The following is a 24,593-nucleotide window of genomic DNA, read 5'->3' as shown; positions in this document are numbered from 1 at the left end:
ATGGTAGGAAAAAAAATGTGACTATATATCTAAACTAAGTAATCTTAACAAACTTACATATTTCTTTTTTTCTTAATGAGATATAGCTGATATATACAAAATTGCACATACTTAGTGTATACAAGTTGATGAGGTTGGACATGTGTGCACACCCATGAAACCATGGTGTGATAATGAAAGAACACATTCTTTTACAACAAATAAGAAAATAGGAATCAAACCAAGAAATGCACTTTTCCTTTCACAGCATACCTTTCATTCATATTTTATGATATTCTAAAGAACAGATAATTTTCATATTTATTTTTTAATGAATAAGGAACAATATTTTTATTCTTTCTATAATATCAAATTTGGCTTTTCAAGATTAATTGACACTTTTAATTCTAAGTTTTTAAATATTTGAACAGTAGATAAATATAGAACAGAAATTTAACATAAAATATTTCTAAAGGTAACCTTTTTGGCTTTTTAAAACTGAAATTTTTAGTGAGAGCTCTTACCTTGTCAAAGCATGAATGAGGATCTCTTATGCATAATATCAGATCTTTTACCCAGTGGTATAGTCAGATAATCCAAAATCTTCAGAAAGAAAATATTTCAATATATGATATATTTTAATTATTCATTAAATTTATATCAGTTATATCTATATAATCTCAAGCACTTATCACTGAAGACTTGGATTTCACTCAATAATTTAGAGTGTCATTATTAGTTCCATACAGTAGATTCTGACTCCTATTGACCCTACATACAGCAGAGAAAACCCTTCTTGGTCTTTTTGCACCATCCTCTCACCTTCTGGTGCTATATCAGACAATGTTCTTCTGCTATTTATAGGGTTTCCATGGCCAATTTTATTGCCAGTGGGGGGTCAGGTCCTTCTTCCTAGTCTGTCTTAATCAAGAAGCTCCACTGAAATCCATCCAGCATGGGTGACCCTGCTGGTATTGGAAATGTCAGTTGCATAGCTTTCAGCATCACAGCAACATGCATCAACAACACTATGGCAACTGACAGGTGGGTGGTGTGGCTCCCTGACTGGGAAATGAACCCAGGCCACAGTGCTGACTGTACCAAATCTTGACCATTAGACGACCATGGCTGGCTAATTTAGGGTGAGCCTCAGTAATTTCCTATACATATCATGAATAAGACAGTCTTTTTCATGATTTTCTTGATGATACATTTTATTTGTTTAATTCTAAGGCTGTAGATAATACGGTTTAAGAATGGGGGGATTATGGAGTAAAAAAGAGAAAGGACTATGTCCTCAATGTGGCAGAGGTTGCAGGTGGCATAGGTATATGTAAAAGCCTGAGCTGAGGGAGATAGACACCAGGAGGATGTGAGGGACACAAGTAGAAATGGCCTTTGTTCTGTGTGCTTTACTTGGACACTTGAGCACAATAGAAAATATGTGAATGTAAGACCTGATGATAAATATAAAGACAGCCACCATGAATTCCAAGACCAGAGACAGCAATCACCATCTCATGGCTAAAGGTGTCAGAGCAGAAAAGCTTTTGTAGAAAGCAGATGCCACAGAAAAACTAACAAATAACATTGGACTGATGGAAGAGCAGCCAGAATGTGTTGACAGCATGCACCTCTGCATAGGCAGAGGCACTGAGTATGGAAGCCACTGTCATCTGGATGCAGAATTGAGGGTGCATGGTCACAGGGTAGTGGAGGGACTGACAGATAGCCACATGGTGGTCATGGGCCATGATGGTGAGGACAGAAGCTCCACATATACAAAGAAAACAACTAGAAAGAACTGAGCTACACATCTCACCTTTGAAATTGTCCTGCTGTCAAGCAGGGAATTGATGAGTGAATTAAGAGAAATTACAGAAATGTAGCATGCAGCCAAGATGGACAGATTCCTAAGGAAGAAGTACATGGGTGTGTGAAGACTTCTGTCAAAAGTGGTGAAGGTAATAATGAGAATGTTACCCATTAGAGTTAACAAATACATCAGAGAGAAGCATGCACCACCTGTAGTTCCCATACATCGGAAAACTCCATGAGGAGAAATTCCATCATCATGATGGAACTCGGATCTGTGGAAGGCACAAGTTGTACCTGGGAAGTAAGGAGAGAAGTCACGAGCATGTGAAGAATCACATTAGGGAAATGTTTCTTAACTATTTTTTGTCTTGACCTCTATCTAATTCTAAACTCTATTGATGTCTCTAATATTTTTGAAGGAAAATTCAGTGGTCCTCCATTAGCCTACATGACCTTCTTCTTATTCCTTCTGTAGTAATGGAGTGACAATCACAACCTAATTGTTCATAAACAACATATAAATGTTCAACATATAGTTCTATACATTTCCAATTCCAAGGCAATGTTATCATAGTCACGTTGGTAGACGTAACTATAGACAGATTACATGAATATAGTTGTGTTTGAAAGGAATTTTGGTGGTCATGTTGTTGAACAGTGGGTAATTAGAATGAAATCTTTTGGTCATTTTCTAGCCTTACATTTTTGTTTAAATTTCAGATGATATTAAAAAATCTGGAAATGGAAAAGTGACTTTGTTTTTAGAGCTAAACTTTTATGCATAAGTGTCAAAATTATCTTCTGTCCCTGACATAAAATATTAATATCATTTGGAACTATACCTACTTTAATATCTCAAATTGATCACAACGTCATTGCCTGATACATTTCCCCACACTGAATCTACTCCTCAGTGAAATTTTTCTATTAAAATTTTATATTTCGTTATTTTTCTAGTCATTCACCTCTCTTTTTAAAGAGAGAATGAATAAGCCAAGTATTCATGTTTCCTTAGAGACTCTTGAAGCTACCCCTGATATTCCCTTATTATCTTCTCCTGTTTTCACCTTTCAAAACTTTTTTGATTCTGCTAGCTGAAAATCAAAATGAAACAGCAAAATTATGGTACAATATCTCTTAATACTAATTTAACTTTTTTTCCGCTAAATTAATAATTTTTCTTTTTCTTATTTAATCCAGTTTTTACAACTAATTTTGTAAATTTTCATCCTTTGTTTCTGAATCACTTAACAACTTTGTTGGTGTCATCACATCTTTATTGTTTATGCCATCAGTCCTCAGTTTGTTTGGTTTATTCACCAGTGGCAGTGTTAACCAGCTTTTCTCTTGACTTAACTGTGTTAATTGTATTTTCCCTGATTTCCTCTATCACTCTTTTACAACTCTTTCTTTGAGTTTCCTCAAAATAACACTAATAATAATAATAGTTATAATAAAACTCTGACAATTGGAACTACAAATAGCTAAAATGTCCAGAGCTAAAATTACTATACTTCACAGTTTATTTGAAATTAAAATTCTCCTAAATTCTGCTCAAAATTGTACAATCTAGACCCATTCATTGACCAATTCCTTCAGACATCATTTTGTTAGTATCCTCTACAATGAACTTATGAAACATGATACATATGATGTCTTCGTAGACAACCTGAGCTAAAGTCATGAACTTTTTTTATCACATCAGCTATATGACATGTTTCACAAGCTGCTTCACATTGAAAAGCCAGCAGATGCTTTGCTCCATTTCTTTTGTTGTGGTTGTTGTTTATAAGTTGCTCAATGATTAAATTGTATGTGATGAATAAATGAAAAATGATAAGATATACTGGAGTAGAGATCTCGTCAAGATGGCAGCATAAGCAGACTCTGAACTCATCTCCTCCCATGAATACAACCAGGTTACAACTATTTTTTGAAAAATTACCCTGGAGAGAAAACTGAAAACTGGATAAAAAGAACCTCCACAATAAGGGACAGTCCTGACTAAGGCAGAAGAGGCAGAAATTCCTGCTGGAGAGGAAAATAACCATCTTTGGGAGCAGCAGAGCTTCTCAGCTGGCCAGGCAGGAGACACCCTAAGGTACACAGCATTCCCTGGAGGAGTGAGGTCTGGAGCAGGGGCGATACTGCTATAAGCATCCTTCAGATTCAGCCCAACTGAGGTGAGGGTCTTACTTTCTGGCTTCACTGGTTATTAGCTGCAGCAGGGATACCCCCCAGAAAAGCTATTGGCTGAAAGCCAAAAAGACCCGGGTCTTAAAGGGCCCATGGACAAACTCAGTCACTGCAGCAACCTAAAATCACCAGAGAGAGTGCTGACAGTCCTTTGGTGAAATAAGACTTACCTGGGGGACACTGGGGGCATCTTGGTGAGAGGAGGTAACTTTCCAGAGAATTAAGACATTGGTGGGGGCAATTGTTCTGACCTGGTTGTGGTGGGCTAACACAGACCCCAGTTGGGGTGGGGGCCATTGAGTTTCTTCCCTTGGCCTGTTAGCCCAGGGTTCTGCCACACACACTAGAGCAGAGATTTAATCCAGTTCAGCCAGGACAGGCAGCCCTCCCTAGGGATTGGCCCCACCTAGCAGCAAGCCCTCAGGCTACTTGTCAGCCTGCATAGACTGGGTGTCTTTATCCTTTACAGGCAGGCAAGTATGTCCACCTCTGTGGGACAGGGCCTGTGTGAGGAGGAGGTGAACTCTGGGGGGGCGTTGGTGGAGAGGTGGAGGCCTCTGCAGTGGGGCATTGGGGTACAGTCCAGGGGGTTGGGAAATGTGCATGGACCAGGACTGTGTTGACCTTGGGTGGGATCCTGTTGTGGGTGAGGCTTATCAGCAGATAGAAGACCAGTGCTTCACAAATAGCCATAAAAAGAATCAGCTCCACCTTCCAAAGGCTGAAACAATTGAGTGCTCCTGTACCTAAGGCCAGCCCCACACAGCTATACTCCTATGAGAACTGACAACAGCCTTGTAGGCTTGAGGCCTATAGCATCTGTAAGCCCCTGAGCCTAGCAACCAGCTACACTGGGTACCAACCCAATTAGGAGTGTGCTGATAGACTTTGTAGCCAACGGTGCTGAGGCTTCCCAAATCAGATTTACAAACAGCTGGCCAGGAAAGGAAAGACTAGATTCCCTGGGTACCTGCAGTAAGAGTAACCCTGCCACAACAGAAGGACACAAGTAGCCAACAAAGGGGTCAGTCCTGGATCATTTAGACTGGTGACAAGAGGGAAGCACACTGCTGAGCCTCATAAGGCATCTCATACATAAGGCGCCTTCTCCAAGATCAGGAGGCATAGCCAACTCACCTAATACATAGAAATAAGCACAGAGAAAGAGGCATAATGAGGTGACAAAGGAATACTTTCCAAACAAGGGAACAGGACAAAACCCCAGAAAACAGACTAAATGAAACAGAAATAAGCAATCTATTCAACAAAGAGTTCAAACAAAATATCATAAGGATGCTTACAGATATTGGGAGAAGACTGGACGAACACAGTGAGCTCATCAGCAAAGAATTGTAAAATATAAAAAAGAACCAATCAGAAATGAAGAATACAATACTAGAAATGAAAAAGTCACTAGAAGGACTCAATAAGAGAGTAGAGGATGCAGAAGAACAGATCAGCGAGCTAGACAAAAGACTAGAGGAAATCACCCAAGCTGAACAGGAAAAAGAGAAGAGAATTAGACAGAATGAGAACAGTCTAAGGGAACTCTGGGACAATATCAAGCACATTAACATCCTCATTATAGATGTCCCAGAAGGAGAAGAGAGAGACAAAGGGGCAGAAAATTTATTTGTAGAAATAATAGATGACATTTTCCTTACCTTAGGAAGGAAACAGACATCCAAGCACAGGAAACACACAGAGCTCCAAAGAAGATAAGCCCAGAGAGGCCCACACCAAGACCTATTATAATGAAAATGTCCAAAATAGAAGATAAAGAGAGAATCCTAAAAGCAGCAAGAGAAAGGCCACAAGTGACATACAAAGGGAAGCCCATAAGGCTATCAGAGGATTTCTCAGCTGAGACCCTATAGGAAAGAAGAGAATGGCATGACATATTTAAAGTGCTAAAAGGAAAAAAACCTACAGCCAAGAATACTCTATCCATCAAGGTTCTCATTCAGAATGGAAGGAGAGATAAAGAGCTTCCTAGACAAGAAAAAAATTAAAGGAGTTTATCACCAAGAAACCAATTCTACAAGAAATACTGAAGGGACTTATTTAAGTGGGAAAGAATGATCACAAGTAGAGATAAAAAAAAATCTCAAAGAACAAAAAAAATAACACAGGCAATAAAATCACTTATAAAGGTGAAAATATAGTAAAAGGTAGCAGATCAACTACCTGTGAAGATAATATGAAGGTTAAAAGACAAATGCACTAAAATCACCTATTTCAATGATAAGAGGGTAATGGATAAACACACATTAAACGAGAGACTATATTATTATTTCCAAAACATAAAATCTTGGAGGGGGGGAGTGAAAAAGCAGAGCTTTTAGAAAGAGGTCAAGCTAAAGAGTCTATCAACTCAATATAGACTGTTATATACATAGGATATTGAATAAGAGCTCATGATAATCACAAATAAGAAATCAAACATATTACTAAAGATAACCATCAAATCACAAGGGAAGAGAGCAAGAGAAAAAGAAAGGACCAGAGAAGAACTACTAAAACACTCAGAAAAAAGTGACAAAATGGCAATAAATACATATTTATCAATAGCTACTTTAAACGTCATTGGACTAAATGCTCCAGTTAAATGCAATAGGGTGGCCAATTGCATAAAAAAACAACACCCATGTATAAGCTGAATACAAGAGACACACTTCAGACCTAAAGACACTCACAAACTGAAAGTGAAAGGATAGAAAAAGATATCTCATGCAAGTGGCAAAGAAAAGAAAGCAGGGGTAGCAATACTTATATCAGACAAAATAGGCTTTAAAACAAAAACTGTAACAAGAGACAAAGACGGGCACTACATAATGATAAAGGGAACAATCCAACAAGAAAATGTAACACTTGTAAATATCTATGCACCCAACAAAGGAGAACCTAAATATATAAAGCAAGTATTAATAGACATAAAAGCAGAAATAGACAGTAACACAATAATAGTAGGGGACTTTAACATTCCACTTATACCAATGGATAGATCATCCAAACAGAATATCAACAAGGAAACACTGGACTTAAATGACACATTAGACCAGATGGGCTTAGTAGATATATATGCAACATCGCATCCAAAAGTCACAGAATACACATTCTTTTCAAATGCACATGGAACACTGTCCAGGATTGATCACATATTAGGCCACAAAACAAGTCTCAATAAATTTAAGAAAATTGAAATGCCATGCATCTTTTCTGACCACAAAGGTATGAAACTAGGAATCAACTACAGGAAGAAAACCAGAAAAGCCACAAAAATGTGGAGATTAAACAAAATGCTACTGAACAACCATTGAGTCAATGAAGAAATCAAAGGAGAAATCAAAAAATTCCTGGAGACAAAGGAAAATGAAAATATGACATGCCAAAATCTTAGGATACAACAAAGCAGTTCTAAGAGGGAAGCTTATAGCAATTCAGGCCTACCTCAACAAACAATAAAAATCCCAAATAAACAATCTAAAAGAGCATCTAAAGGTACTGGAAAAAAGAAGAACAAACAAAGCCCCAAATCGAGAGAAGGAAGGAACTAATAAAACTCAGAGCAGAAATAAATGAAATAGAGACTAAAAAATCAATAGAAAAAATTAATGAAACCAAGAGCTTGTTCTTTGAAAAGATAAACAAAATTGATGAACCCTTAGCTATACTCACCAAGAAAAAAGGAGAGAAGGCTCAAATAAATAAAATCAGAAATGAAAGAGGAGAAATTACAATGGACACCTTAGAAATACAAAAGAGAAGACAATATTATGAAAAACTTTCATCAACAAATTGGATAATCTAGAAGAAATTGGTAAATTCTTAGACACCTACACCCTTCCAAAACTGGACCAAGAAGAAGTAGAGAATTTGAATAGACCAATCACCAGTAAGGAGATTGAAACAGCGATCAAAATCCTCCCCAAAACTAAAAGCCAAGGACCAGATGGCTTCCCTGGTGAATTCTACCAAACATTCAAAGAAGACATTAGCTATCCTTCTCAAACTCTTCCAAAAAATTCAAGAGGAGGAGAGGCTTCCTAACTCATTCTACAAAGCCAACATTATCCTGATACTGAAACCAGACAAGGACAACACAAAAAAGAAAATTATAGGCCAATATCACCAATGAACATCGATACAAAAGTCGTCAACAAAATACTAGCAAATCGAACACAACAACACATTAAAAAGATCATACATCATGATCAAGTGGGTTTCATTCCAGGGATGCAGAGATGGTTCAACATCTGCAAATTTATCAAAGTGATACACCACATTAACAAAATAAAGAATAAAAATCACATGATCATCTCAATACGTGCAGAGAAAGCATTTGAGAAGATACAGCATCCATTTATGATAAACAACCAAACAAAAAAAACTCTAGGGGCTTGCCCCGTGGCCGAATTGTTAAGCTCATGCTCTCTGCTTCGGCGGCCTGGAGTTTTGCCCATTCGACTCCTGGGCATGGACATGGCACCACTCATCAGCCATGCTGAAGCAGCATCCCACATGCCACAACTAGAGGAACCCACAATTAAAAATACACAACTATGTACTTGGGGGCCTTGGGGAGAAAAAAATAAAATCTTAAAAAAACTCCAAATAAAATGAGTATAGAAGGAAAATATCTCAACATAATAAAGGCCATATATGACAAACCCACAGCAAATATCATTCTCAATGCAGAAAAACTGAAAGCTATCCCTCTAGGAACAGGAACCAGACAAGGATGCCCACTGTCACCACTCTTATTTAACATAGTATTGGATGTCCCAGCCAGAGCAATCAGGCAAGGAAAAGAAATAAAAGGGATCCATATTGGAAAAGAAGAAGTGAAACTGTCACTCTTTGCAGAGGACATGATTTTATGTGTAGAAAATCCTGAAGAACCCACTAAAAAAACTTTTAGAAACAATAAATGAATACAGTCAAGTCACAGGATACAAAATCAACATACAAAAATTGGTTGTATTTCTATACACTAACAATGAATTAACATAAAGAGAAATTAAGAATACAATCGCATTTACAATTGCAATAAAAAGTATAAAATACCTAGCAATAAACTTAACCAAAGAGGTGAAAGATCTGTACACCGAAAACCATAAAACATTGTTGAAAGAAATCAAAGACACAAAGAAATGGAAAGATATTCCATACTCTGGGATTGGAAGAATTAAATTCGTTAAAATGTTGATACTTCCTAAAGCAATCTATATATTCAAAGCAATCCCTATCAAAGTTCCAACAACATTTTTCACGGAAATAGACCAAAGAATCCTAAAATTTATATGGAACAACAAAAGACCCGAATAGACAAAGGATTCCTGAGAAAAAGGAGCAAAGCTGGAGGTATCACACTCTCTGATTTCAAAATGTACTATAAAGCCATAGTAACCAAAACAGCATGGTACTGATACAATAACAGACACACAGATCAATGGAATAGAATCAAGAGCCCAGAAATAAACCCACACATTTATGAATGAAAGTAGACCATTCCCTTACACCATGCACAAAAATCAACTCAAAATGGATTAAAGACTTGAATATAAGACCCCAAACCATGAAACTTCTAGAATAAAACATAGGCAGTATGCTCTTTGCCATCGGTTTTAGCAGCATATTGTCAAGTATCATGTCTGACCGGGCAAGGGAAACAAAAGAAAAAATGAACAAATCGAACTACATCAAACTAAACAGCTTCTGCACAGCAAAGGAAACCATCAACAAAGTGAAACGGGAACCTAAAAATTGGGAGAAGATATTTGCAAACCTTATATCAGATAAGGAGTTAATATACAAAATATACAAAGAACTCATACAGCTCAAGAACAACAAAAAAAAAACAACCCAATTACAAAATGGGAAAAAGATCTGAACAGAGATTTCTCCAAAGAAGATATACGGATGGCCAACAGGCATATGAAAACATGCTCAACATCATCAGCTATCAGGGAAATGCAAATCAAAACTGCAATGAGGTATCACCTCACTGCAGTCAGAATGGCTATAATTAACAAGACAGGAAACAACAAACGTTGGAGAGGGTTTGGAGAGAAGGGAACCCTTATTCACTGCTGGTTGGAGTGCAAACAGGTGCAGCCACTATGGAAAGCAGTATGGAGCTTCCTCAGAAAATTAAGTACAGATCTACCATATGATCCAGCTATCCCACTGATGGGTATTTATCCAAAGAACTTGAAAACCCAAAGGCATAAAGATACTTGTACCCCTATGTTCATTGCACCATTAAAGACAATGGCCAAGACTTGGAAGCAATCTAGGTGCCCATTAAGGGACGCATGGATAAAGATGTGGTATTTATACACAACGGATCATTACTCAGCCATAAGAAACGATGAAATCTGGGCATCTGTGACAACATGGATGGACCTTGAGGGTATTATGCAGAGTGAAATAAGTCAGAGGGAGACAGTCAAATACCATATGATCTCACTCATAAGTAGAAGATAAAAACAATGACAAACAAACACGTAGCATTGGAGATTTGATTGGCGGTTACCATAGGGGAAGCGGGGAGGAGGGAGGGCAAAAGGGATGATTAAGCTCACATGTGAGAGGATGGACTATAATTAGTTTTTGGTTGGTGAACATGATGTAATCTACAAAGAATTTGAAATATATTATGATGTACATCTGAAAAGAAACAAATAACTTTTTTTAAAAAAACAGGAAATGGTATATGTAGTTTCCCAGATTTTTTGGAGAGATAGTCTTGCTCAGAAAGATCATAAAACAAAATAAAGTCTTCCTGAATTTAAAAAAATAAAATAAAAGAGGGGTAAAGAGCAATAATTCATTCTGCTCTTTATTAAAATGTGTAATAAATCTGTGTTTATCAACACATTGTGAAATTGGCTTAATTTCAAATACATCTATGTTCGCCAGTGATATTGGCCTGTAGTTTTCCTCTTTTGTGTTGTCCCTGTCTGCTTTTGGCATCAGGGTGTTGTTGGCTAGGTAGAAGGAGTTAGGAAGCCTCCTATCTTCTTCAGTTTTTCAGAATAGTTTGAGAAGGATAGGTATTACGTCTTCTTTGAGTGTTTCGTAGAATTCTCCAGAGAAGCAATCTGGTCCTGGACTTTTGTTGCTGTGGCAGTTTTGATTGAGAAAGATTGGCCCTGAGCTAAGGTCTGTTGCCAATCTTCCTCTTTTTGCTTCAGGAAGATTTTCCCTGAGCTAACATCTGTGTCAGTCTTCCTCTGTTTTGTATGTGGGATGCTGCCACAGCAAGGTTTGATGAATGGCATGTAGGTCTGCACCCCAGACCTGAACCCACGAACCCCAGGCTGCCAATTTGGAGTTCACAAACTTAATTACTATGCCACCAGGCAGGCGCCCGGACTTTTGATTTTTGGGAGTTTTTTTACTACCATTTCAATCTCTTTATTTCTGATTGGTCTATTCAGATTCTCTATTTCTTATCGATTCAGTTTTGAGAGGTTGTATGATAGTAAGAATTTAGTCATTTCTTCTAGGTTATCCAATTTGGGGTATATGTTTTTCATAGTATTCTCTTATTATTCATTGTATTTCTGTGCTATCAGTTGTAATTTCTACTCTTTCATTTCTAATTTTGTTTATTTGAGGTTTCTCTCTTTTTTTCTTAGTGAGTCTCACTAAGGGCTTGTCAATTTTTGTTATCTTCTCAAAGAACCAGCTCTTAGTTTCACTGATCCTTTCAACTGTTTTTTTAGTCTGTATAATCTGTATTTCATTCGTTTCTGTTCTAATTTTTATTTCCCACATTCAGCTGACTTTGGGCTTTACTTGTCCTTGTTTTTCTCTTTCTTTTACATATAGTTTAAGATAACTTACTTGAGATTTTTCTTTTTTGCTAAGTGGGGCCTGTATTGCTATGAATGTCCCTCTTAGAACTGCTTGCTGCATCCCATAAGACTTGGTATGTTGTGTTTTCATTTTCAATTGTCTCCAGGTATTTTTTATTTCTCCTTTGTTTTCTTCATTCATCCAATGGTTGTTCAGTAGGATGTTGTTTAGTCTACACATATTTGTGACTTTTCCAGCTTTTTTATAGTTAATTTCTGGTTTCATATCATTGTGAATGGAAAAGATGCTTGATATGAATTCAATCTTTTTAAACTTATTGAGGCTTGCCTTGTTTCCCAACATATGGTCTATCTTTGAACATGTTCCATGTCCATTGAGAAAAATGTGTATTCTGGTGTTTTGGGATGGAATGCTCTATATACCTCTATTAAGCCCATCTTGTCTAGTCCTTCATTTAAGGCTACAGTTTCCTTATTGACTTTCTGTCTGGACGACCTATCCATTGATGTCAGTGGGGTTTTAAAGTCTCCTACTATTGTTGTGTTGCTGTCAATTTCTCCATTTAGGTCTGTTAAGAGTTGATCTATATACTGTGGTGCTCCTGTGTTAGGTGCATATATATTAAAGTGCTGTGTCCTGGAAGTGGTCCTCTGGATGAGTTGTTGAGCCTGCACGCTCTGCCTCGGCAGCCCAGGGTTTGGATCCTGGGCGTGGACATGGCACTGCTCATTAGATGACGTTGAGGTGGCGTCCCACATGCCACAACTGGACGGACCCACAACTAAAATATACAATGGTGTACTGGGGGGATTTGGGGAGAAAAAAGCAGAAAAAAAGGAAGTTTGGCGACAGTTGCTAGCTCAGGTGCCAATCTTTAAATAAAAAAGTGCTGTGTTCTCTTGATGGAATGTTCCTTTTATCGTTACATAATGCCCATCTTTGTCTATCATCATTTTTATCTTGAAGTCTACTTTGTCTGATATAAGTATGGCTACACCTGCTTTCTTTTGCTTGCCAGTTGCTTGGAGTATCACCTTCCATCCCTTCACTCTTAGCCTGCATTTGTCTTTAGAGCTGAGTTGTGTTTCCTTAGAAGAATATTCTTAGGTCTTGTATTTTAACCTATCCTGCCACTCTGTGTCTTTTGATTGGTGAATTCAATCCACTTACATTTAGAGGGTTTATTGATATATTAGGGCTTAATACTGCCATTTTATCTATTTTCATTTTTCTTTTCCCTTGTATTTCTGACTACCACTTTAGTGTGATGGTTTTCTCAGTTTTCTCTTTAGTCATTATTGGTCACTCTGCTCTGATCTTTTCTCTCGTGGTTACCATGAGTTTTGTATAAAAGATCTCATAGGTGAGATAGCTCATTTTCTGACATCCTCTTATCTGCATTAGCCTATGCAGGTCGCATCCCTTTCTTCCCGATATATGTCTTGTTGTCACAAATTATTCTTTGGTGTTGTGACTAAATAAAAGTGTTTATGGTTATATTTTTATATTTGTGAGTTTGTGACTAAATATAAGTGTTTATGGTTATTTTTGATGCTTTCTTTCCCTTTATCTATTATTTTATAATTGCTTGTTAACCTATTCTGATAGAGAGCTGCAACTTTGTGATTTTTGTGTCTATTTATCTCCTTGCTCCAAGGTTTGTAAACCTTTGCCTTTTTGTTTTAGGTAGGACAGCTCCCATCACGGTCTCTTGTGAAGCACCTCTCATGGTGATGAACACCTTCACCTTTGCTTTTATTTAGGAAAGCTTATACTTCTCCATCATATCTAGAGGATAATTTTTTTGGAAAGAGTACTCTTGGATGACAGTTTTTGTCTTTCATTATTTTGAATATATCATTCCATTATCTCTTAGCCTGTAAGATTCCCACAGAGAAATCCACTGAAAGCCTAAGAGGGGTTCCTTTGTAGGTTATTTTCTTCTGCCTTGCTGCTCTTAATATTTTTTCTGTGTCATTCACTTTTGCCACTTTTAATATTGTATGCCTTGGAGGTGTTTTTGCATTGATATAATTAGGAGTTATGTTGGCTTCATGTACTTGTATAACCAGTTTCTTTCCTAGGTTTGGGAAGTTCTCAACTATTATTTCTTTGAACAAGCTCTCTGCTCCTTTCTCCCTCTCTTTTCTCTCTGGGATACCTATAATCTTTGTTACTTTTCCTAACTGAGTTGGATATTTCTCAAAGAATTTCTTTATTTTTAAAAAATATCTTAAATTTCTCTCACTATCCAACTGAAGCATTTCTAGATTTTTATCTTCCAGGTCACTAATTCTTTCCTCCATAAGATCTGCTTTATTTTTTATGCTTTCTACATTATTATGTTTGTTGTTCTTGTTCTTCATATCTGGAATTTCTCTATTGTTTTTTGTAAGGACTTCAATCTCTTTGGTGAAGTATTCCTTCTGTTCATTAATTTTATTCCTGAGCACATTGACCTGTCTTTCTGAGTTTCTTGTAACCCACTGAGTTTCTTTATGACAGCTATTTTGAATTTTCTGTCATTTAAACTGTAATCTTCTGTTACTTCAGGTTTGGTTTCAGGAGAGCTGTCATTTTCCTTTTGCTCTGTGGTGTTACTGTAGTTCTTCACAGTGTTTGATGAATGTATCCAGTGCTGGTACATTTGTGGTGGTATCTGGTCATAAATTCCACCTGTCACTGCTTGGGGGTGGGGGCAAAGGCTCTGTTCCTCACCAGCCTGCTCACAATTGGGCCATTTGGGTCACCCTACTTGGACATGCTGGCTACAGCACTTGCTGGATCTTGCTCACATGGGTGGGGCCACTGTGCTGTGCAAGTGGGTCACAGCCAGGCTGCTGTGCTTGGAAGTGGGTGGCAGTTACAGGGGTGGGATGCCATAACATAGGCCATGTCACTGCATTTGGTGTGTGGGTCCAGCCGGGCTGCTGTGCTTGGTGTGCTGAATGGGCAGGTTGCATTCATGTAGGTGGGGCTGCTGCACTCTGTGGGCAGGCTCTTCTCACTTGGGTGGGGCACCTTGAATAGACTGGACACTGTTCTAGGTAGGTGGGTCTGGCTGGGCTACTGCACTCAATGGTCAGGTCCAGCTGGGATGCTGTGCTCGACTGGCAAGATACCTTCACAAGAGCTGACCCACAGCCTCTTGGCAGGGAGCATTCACACAGGCAGAGACACTGGGACAGGTGGATTCACCCAGAGGCCAGGCCACCACTCTGAAAATGTTCACATGTGGGCTGTGCTCCCCCTGCCTCCACTCACAATCATGCCAGCTGCTGTGTGAGGATCCATCAAATGGATTGCTGCCTCTGGGGAGGGGAAGGTGTCCACTCTCTTATTTCTCCTACTTCCTGGGTTCCAAGTCCACCCACCCTCAGATGTATAGCTCTGTGGATCTCTCAGGCATCCTGTTGTGCTGTGTAGGGAATCCTGTCTTGGGTAATAGATGTGCATTTAGTTTTAAGTTAGAGGGATGAGACAAAGGGAACATCTCACTCTGCCATGATGCTGGCATCACTCCCCTTCAGTTCTTTCTTAATGTAGGCGTATATCCCTATAAACTGCCCTCTTAGAGTTGCTCTTGCAGTACCCTATAGGTTTGGCATGTATGTTACTGCCATTGTTTGTTCATTTAAATTTATATCTTGATTTTCTTTTTAATTTCTTCTTTGCCTCATTGGTTGTTCTGGAACATATTTAATCTCCACATATTTGTGGATTTTCCAGCTTTCCTCCTATTATTGATTTCTAGTTTCATGCCATAGTTGCCAGAAAAGATACCTGGTATGATTTTGTCTTCTTAAATTTGCTAAGAATCTTTTTGTGGTGTCTCATAGGGTCTCTCCTGGAGAGTGCACTGTGTGTCCTTGAGAAGACTGTGTATTCTGATGCTGTTGGAGGGAATGTTCTATAAATAGCTGTTTTCTTTGTTCTCCTCTGAGTCTGTTATTTCAAAGTCTTATCCTCTAACTTACTAATTCTATATTCTGTTTGGTATATTCTGCTGTGATCTTCTACATATTATTTTTAATTTCATTCACTAAAGTCTTCAGCTCCAAAATTTCTATTGGTCCTTTTAATGATTTCCATTTCTTTGTTCAACTTCTCATTTTGTTCGTACATAGTTTTCCTCATGCACTGAATTGTCTGTCTGTGTTTTCTTAGCTCATTGAATTTTCTCAAAACATCTATTTTGAATTCTTTATCAGCTGCTTCACAAAATTTCGTGCCTTGGAGTTGTTATTGAAGAATATCCTTATCTTTTGGTGATGACATGTTTCCTTGAATCTTCAAGGAATCATTGTACTCATCAGAAAGAGATAAAAAACAAAAGCCCAAAAATAACAAAGAAAAGATGTTATGCAAGAATGGTGCAAAAGGGGATTGCCTCATCCCATATTGGATCACATGAAATCCAAATAAATATGGTCAAAATAAATAAGGAATAGGCATAGGAAAAAAATATTCTGTTTCACATAATAAACATTCAACTGAGGCCAGCTTCACGGTGTAGTGGTTAAGTTTGGCACATTCTTCTTTGGTAGCCCGAGTTCATGGGTTCAGATCCCAGGTGCAGACCTACACCATTTATCAGCCATGCAGTGATAGCAACCCACATATAAAAAGTGTAGGAGGATTGGCATGGTTGTTAGCTCAGTGCTAATCTTCCTGAAGCAAAAAAAGAGGGAGATTGGCAACAGATGTTAGCTCAGGGCTAGTGTTCCTCAGCAAAACCAACAAAAACAAAAAAGAAGAAAAAAACCCTCAACTTTTGTTATACTTTGTATGGTTCCTTTTGTCAATTGTTGGTTTTAGTTTATTTCTTTTGCTCATTTTTCTCTTCATGTGTTCAATCTATAAGGTGTTGACACCATAAAAATGTCACTGCTTATCTCTTTTGGATAAATTTTTCTATCTATTCAATTCTTTTTACTGCAGTAAAATACATATGAAATAAAATATACCATCAAGTGTACAGTTTACTGGTATTAAATACTTTCATAATGTTTGGTGCCCATCACCACCATCCATCTTTAAAACTCTTCTCCTTTTGTAAAACTGAAACTCTATACTCATTAAACAATAACTCTCCATTTTAACCTCTCCTCAACTTATGGCACCCACCATTTTACTTTCTAACACCATGATTTTGACTAATCTAAGCAACTCATATAAGAGGAAGCATACAGTATTTGTCCTTTTGTGACTGGCTAATTTCTCTTAGCATAATGCCCTAAAAGTTCATCCACATTGTATCACATGTCAGAATGTCCTTCCTTTTTAAGCCTGAATAATATTCCATTGTATGTAGATACCACATTTTGCTTATCCATTCATCTGTCAATGGACTCTTGGGTTGCATCCATGTTTTATCTATCGTGAATAATGCTGTTATGAACATGGATGTACAAATATCTGTTCAAGGCCCTGCTTTCAATACTTTTGGATATATATCCAGAAATGAATTTGGTGGATCATACAGTAATTGTACTTTTAATTTTTTGAGGAACCAGCATATTGTTTTCCACAATGATAGTACCATTTTTCATTCCTACCAAGAGTGTACAAGGGTTCCATTTTCTCTGCATTCTCACCAACACTTGTTTTCTGTTCTTTTGATAGTAGTCATCCTAACAGGTATGAGGTGGTTTCTCATTGTAGTTTCAATTTGCATTTTCCTAATGATTAGCGATGTTGAGTACTTTTTCATGTGCTTATTGGCTATTTGTATACCTACTTAGGAAAAATGTCTATTCAAGTTATTTCCCATTTTTAGATTGGGTTGTTTTGTGTTTTTTTCTCTTTTTATAAGTTTTATGAGTTCTCTACATATTCTGGATTTTAATCCCTGATCAGATATATGATTTACAAACATTTTTCCCATTCCATGTGTTGTCTTTTTATCATGTTAATAGTGTCATTTTTTGCATATTTTTTAAATTTTCATGAAGTCTAACGTGCCCTTTTTTTTCTTTTGCTACCTCTGCCATTGGTGTCATCTCCATGCAATCATTGACAAATCGAATGTCCTGAAGTTTTTGCCCTGTGTTTTCTTCTAAGATTTTCATAATTTTAGGTCTTACCTTTAGATGTTCACTCCATTTGGAGTTAGTATTGTATATTGTGTTAGGCAAGTGTCCAATTTTATTCTTCTGTATGTGGATATCCAGTTTTCCCAGCACCATTTGTTGAAAAGTCTCTCCTCTCCCTATTGAATGATCTAGGCACTCATGTCAATAATCACTTGACCATATATGTCAGGGTTTATTTCTGGGCTCTCTATTCTGGTCCATTGGCTTATAAACTGTCTTTATGCCAGTATCACACTATTTTGATCAGTGTAGCCCTGCATAAGTTTTGAAATCAAGAAATGTGCGTCTCCAGTGTTGTTCTTCATCCTCAAGGTTATTTTGGTTCTTTGGGGTTTGTTTAGGTTCCATATGAATTGTAGGATAGATTTTTCTATTTCAGCAAAAAGCATCATTGGGATTTCAACAGGGATTGGATTGAACCTTTAGATTGCTTTGGGCAGTATTGACGTTTTAACAATATTGTCTTCCAATTCATGAACATGATGTGTGTTTCCATTTATTTATGCCTTCTTCAATTTCTTTCATCAATGTATTATAATTGTCATTGTTCAGGTCTTTCACATCCTTGCTTAAGTTAATTCCTAGTATTTTATTCTTTTGAATACCATTATAAATGAAACTGTTTCCATAATTTCCTTTTCAGATTGTTCATTGTTAGTATACAGTAATGAAACATTTTTTGTGTTTTGACTTTTTATCCTGTCACTTTGCTGAATTAATTTATTAGTTCTATTAGTATTTTTGTGAAATGTTTAGAATTTTCTACATATATCACATCATCTGCATACAGACAAAAATTTATTTCTTCCTTTCCAATTTCCATGCCTCTTCTTTTTCTTTCTTTCTTTTTCTTTCTTTCTTTCTTTCTTTCTTTCTTTTTGGTTAGTGATAGCTATTGTTTAATGTGGGTTTACCAATTTTTTTATTGCAGTAACATTGATTTATAACATTATATGAATATCAAGTGTACATTATTATATTTTGATTTCTGCATAAACTATACCATGTCCACCACCCAAAGACTAATTACCATGCATCTTCATACACAGGTGCCCCGTTACCAATTTTGACGTCCTCTCTCCCCCTGTCCCACTGGTAACCATCAATCTAATCTCTGTATCTATGTGTTTGTTTGGTATTGTTTTCATTTTCCACTTATGAGTGAAATCATATGTATTTGACTTTGTTGATCTGAATTATTTCATTGAGCATAATACAGTCAAAGACCATCCATGTTTTCACAAATGGCAATATTTCATCTTTTTATGACTAAGTAGTATTCCTTTGTGTATATAAACCACATCTTCTATATCCATTCATACACAGAGGGGCACTTAGGTTGTTTTCAAATCTTGGCTATTGTGAATAATGCTGCAATGAACATAAGGTGAAAATATCTTTTTGCATTCATGTTTTCATGTTAATAAATAATCAAGTGGTTTCTATTCTTAATTTTTTGAGTAATTGCCATGCTGTTTTCCATAGTGACTGCACCAGTTTGCATTCCCACCAGCAGTGTATGAGGGTTCCTTTTTCTCCACATCTTTTCCAATGCTTGTCATTTCTTGTCTTGTTAATTGTAGCCATTCTGATGGGCATGAGGTAATATCTTATTGTAGTTTTGATTTGCATTTCCCTGATAATTAGTGATGGTAAACATCTTTTCATGTGCCTGTTGGCCTTCTTTTTCTTTCCTTAACTTCTCTGGGCAGACCTTCCAATATTATTTTGAATAAAAGTTCCAAAAGTGGGCATCCTTGTCAAGTTTCTGAACTTACAAAGAGATGTTCAGTGTTTCCCAATTGAGTAGAGTTGGCCCTCAGTATCTGTAGGTTCTGCATTTGTGGATTCAAACAACCATAGATTGAAGGATCTATTATAGTTGCATCTGTCCTGAACATGTACAGATTTTTTCTCTTCATAAACCCCTAAACAATACAGTATAACAATATTTGCATTGTGTAAGCTAAAGATTATTTAAAGTATATGGGAGGATGTGATTAGATTATATGCAAAGACAATGCTATTTTATGTATTGGACTTGAACATCTGTGGGTTTTGGTATCCATATGGGTCAACCAATTTCCCATGAATACCAAGGGATGACTGCATAATGTTCACTGTGGGTTTTTCATAAACAGCTTTAGTATGTTGAGGTAGTTTCCTTCTATCTCTAGCTTTCTAGTGTTCTTATTATGTTTCATACAGAAATATAAACATTAATTTCTTCACTGTCAGATATAAATAATAGCTTCTCTGCCACTTCAGTAATGCATGATTGTGTCATGTTCGTTTTCTCTTGTTTTAGTAGTCACATCAATTACATGGAACGAGGAAATGATCCACAAAATTCAGAGATTCTTCTGAGATTTTCATAGGAAACAGAATTGCAACCTTTATTCTTAGGACTTTTCTTGCCCATGTACCTGGTAAGCATACTCAGGAACCTGCTCATCATCCTGGCCATTAGCTATGACTCTCATCTCTACACCCTCCCATGTGCTTCTTCCTCTCCAACCTGTCCAATGTAGAACATGGATCACCTCCACCACTACTCCAAAGGTGCTGGTGAGTATACAGACACAGGGAAAAGTCATAACTTAGAAATCTGTATCATGCAGACATACTTTTTCATACTCTTTGTGGGGTTGGACAGTTTCCTCCTGACTGTGATAGCCTACAACTGGTTTCTGGCCATTTGCCATTCCCTGCACTATATGGTCATTGTGAACCTTCAGCTCTGTGGACTGCTGGTTCTGGTAACATGGAATATCAGTGTCCTGCTTTCCATGTTACACTGCTTGATGGCGTCACAACTGCCCTTCTGCAGAGACTTGAAAATCCCCCACTTGTTTTGTGACCTTAACTAGGTGGTCCAACTTGTCTGTTCTGACACCATTCTTAATGACACGGTGATGTATTTTGCAACAGTCCTGTTGGGTGGTGGTTCCCAGGCTGGTGTCCTTTGCTCTGACTCTAAGATAATTTTTTCCATATGTGGAATCGCATCAGCTCAGGGGAAGTATAGAACATTTTCTGCATGTGCATCTCACCTCGCAGTTGTCTCCCTATTTTATTGTACAAGCCTAGGTGTGTACCTCAGCTCTGCTGCTACCCACAGCTCACAGTCAAGTGCCACAGCCTCAGTGATGTAGGCCATGGTCACCCCCATGCTGAAGCCCTTTGTCTATAGTCTGAGGAACAAAGACATAAAGGAAGCTCTGAATGTGCTCTTCAGGGTAAAGCAATAAAATGCCACTTTTCAAGAAATGCCTGGGATTCTAGGGCTCTATGCCTAACAGCCAGAAATTGTGATTCTTCAATCAGATCACGAAAGAAATTAAACCTATTCATATGCTGGAATTTTAATGTTTTAAATTTTAACCACTTTATTGAATTTAAATAACTCACTTTATCAACCTTTCTGCTCCCTCCAATATCCAACAATTTTTCCTTTTGTTGTTTTCCTAATTTCTCAAGGTTATTCCCAATCTTGGATCAGAAACAATTTGGAGATTCTCATTTGCTTCTTTCAGTGATGAGTTGTACTTGTTTTATGGGATAAATTAAATTTCACAGCTTAGGATATTTATATAATTGTGTTGTATAGGAAATTCTGAGACCACAGTTTTTTTCACTTTTATGTCTACCGTTCTTTTCTATATCACTACCTTAACTGATCTTCCTGATAATGTAGACATTAACATATAGTTTGTTTCATAGCTGGTGGTGGGGTGTCATTGTTTTCATTAAGATCCTGTTCTCTTATCAGCTCAGCATCCAGAGTATCCCTGGTGCAGAGTTGTGAGGCAAAAATTGCTTATCAAAAACATGCTCTAGGGAGATGTCATCACAATGGTGGTGTGAAAGGATCCCTTTGTCTCTCCCCTTCAATCTACAGTGAGTAAAACATCCAGAGTCAAAAAAAGTTACATTGTCCAACACGTCAGGATGCCAGAGATCCATACACAGATACATGTGAAGGTGGCTTGATTGGAGCACACAGAGGAGGATAAACGGTGGCACAGCAGAGGTGGTGCCCAGGATCCTGGGTTTTTGCCACAGTGGCTGAGCCAGCCACCCTCAGGCCCAGAAAACACAGTGGACAGTAGAAAAGATGCACAAGTGAGTCAACCCTCTTGATTGCACTGGTGCCTATGGTCACAGGGAGCACAGCAGCAGCAAGGAAGAACCTCACAATCCTGGGCCTCCAACTGCAGCCCAGAGCCTGGTAGCAGCAATGGAGGCAGGCATACAAATCTGTCCTCCCAATGGTGGTATCACCTGCAGCCACAAGGAAAAAGGCAACATTGGAGGTGGAGTCCCATGGTCCAAGCTCCCTCCCAAAAATTTCCTTTTCCATGCAATGGAAACAGTGCTTCTGATGCAGAGGATCTTGGATGTGAGAAAGACAATATTCATGTCTGCAGCCTTGGCACTGAAGACAACAGCTACAGTGACAGAGGCAACAGCAAGACATCCATGATCCCCAAAGGTGCAGCCTGTGAAGATGACAGTACTAGCAACATCCTTAATAGAGGCAATGGAGAGTGGAAAATGCTGATCTTTAAAACTATCCAGAGGAAATACAGGTAAGAGAAAACAAAAACTAGTGCTATCAAGCCACTTGGTGAGAAGAAAGAGAAAGAGCTGTATTATCCAAATGTTTGAAGAGTTAGAATTTAAAAAAAAAGTCTTACCTAACTAAGAAAAGTGTTTGCTACAGCAAATGTGCTGGCAGAGGAATAATTCATTAAGTGCCACAATAAGCCATGGTAACACAGAATCACAAAAATAAAATAAAAATCTTCCACAAACCAAACATAAATTCATGGAAGAGTGTGAACTAACTGAGGAATAATTCAAAAAATATGAAGAATCTCAACATGTGGGGCCTGGCCCAGTGGGGCAGCAGTTAAGTTCACATGTTACGTTTTCTGGAAGCCTGGGGTTTGCCGGTTTGGATCCCGGGTGCAGACATGGCACCACTTGGCAAAAACCATGCTGTGGTAGGCATCCCACGTATAAAGTAGAGGAAGATGGTCATGGATGTTAGCTGAGGGCCAGTCTTCCTCAGCAATAAGAGGAGGATTGGCAGCAGTTAGCTCAGGGCTAATCTTCCTCAAAAAAAAAAAAAAAAAAGAATCTCAATATGCTATGACAAAACTCAAAAGCAGTTCATTAAGTTCAAGAATAAAATTAATGAACAAAAGAAATACTTTACTAAAGAGATTGAAGCAAAAAGAACTAAATAGAAATTATGGAGCTGAAGAAGTCAATAAATGAGAGGAAGAATGCATTAGAAAAAAGTAGCAATAGAGCAGATCACATGGAAGAGAGAATCAGTGACCTCGAAGATGGAAATCCAGAGGTAATGCAGGTAGAAGAGGAGTGAGAACTAAGATTTTAAAATAACGTAGAAATTCTATGAGAATTATCTGACTCAATTAGAAAAGGCAACATAAGGATAAGGGGGAACCCAGAAGGAGAAGAGAGAGAAGAGGAAGAGAGTGTTTTAAATGATATAACAGCTGAGAACTTCTCCTATATTGGGAAGGAACTAGATATACAAATCCATGAAGTTAAAAGAATACTAAATTATCCCAATGCAAGAAGGATTTCTCCAGGACATGTTATATTAAGATTGTCAAAGGTAAATGATAAAAAAAAAGACTATTAAAGGCATCCAGGTGGAAAAAAAACCATAACACACAAGGGAACTGCCATTAGGCTATCAGCAGACATCTCATAAGAAACTCTAGAGACCAGGAGAGAGTGGAATGATATATTCACAATATTGAAAGATAAAACCTTTCAGCCAAGAATACTCTATGCAGTAAAGTTACCTTTCATATATGAAGGAGAAATAAAGGCTTTGCTAGAAGAACAAAAGCTGAGGGGGTTCATCACGACTAGACTTGTCTTACAAGAAATCATGAAAAGAGCTCTCCTACCTGAAACAAAAAATGCAAAGGTATATGAAACTTTGAGCAAGATGATAAACAAAATCATAAAATTTCAACTCTATGTCAGAATGGATTAATAAACACTTAATTATAACAAAGACTAAAGAAAAAGGAAGCATTAAATACAACTATAATCACTTTAATTTCATAATTAACTCACAATATAAAAACGGATAACAGGGGCTGGCCTGGTGATGCAGCAGTTAAGTGTGCACATTCTGCTTCTCTGTGGCCCAGGGTTCACCAGTTCGTATCCTGAGTGCGGACATGGCACTGCTTGGCAAGCCATGCTGTGATAGGTGTCCCATGTATAAAGTAGAGGAAGATGGGCATGGATGTTAGCTCAGGGCCAGTCTTCCTCAGCAAAAAAAGAGGAGGATTGGCAGTAGTTATCTCAGGGCTAATCTTCCTCAAAAAAATAAACGCATAATTTGTGTCAACAAAAACAAAGAAAAGGAAGAGGCAAAGGACAGAACCTGCATAGGCAAATGAAGATGAGATGCTATCAGCAAAAAAAGGGCTATCTTATCCGTGAGAGCTTTTATACAAACCTCATGGTAACCACAATATAAAAATTCAGAGCAGAGACACAAAACATGAAAAAAGAGACAACTGAGAAACACATCACGGAAAACCAGAAAACTGAAATACAAGACAGAAACACAAGGGAAAGCAAACAATGGAAATACAGAGCAACCAGAAAACAAGATAA

General features: G+C 37.7%; 2 pseudogenes; one reads left to right on the top strand and one right to left on the bottom strand.

The window, feature by feature from the left end:
* Positions 1-1,128: 1,128 nt before the first annotated feature.
* LOC138917593 (olfactory receptor 14C36-like) lies at positions 1,129-20,398 on the bottom strand (annotated as a pseudogene).
* A 5-nt stretch (positions 20,399-20,403) lies between these two features.
* On the top strand, positions 20,404-22,511 carry OR7A239P (olfactory receptor family 7 subfamily A member 239, pseudogene; annotated as a pseudogene).
* The last annotated feature ends 2,082 nt before the right edge of the window (positions 22,512-24,593 follow it).

The sequence above is a fragment of the Equus caballus genome, chromosome 14, assembly GCF_041296265.1.
Source record: "Equus caballus isolate H_3958 breed thoroughbred chromosome 14, TB-T2T, whole genome shotgun sequence".
Lineage (NCBI taxonomy): Eukaryota > Metazoa > Chordata > Mammalia > Perissodactyla > Equidae > Equus > Equus caballus.
The sequence above is the reverse complement of the archived record's forward strand: the minus strand, read 5'-3'. Positions and strand labels throughout refer to the sequence as shown.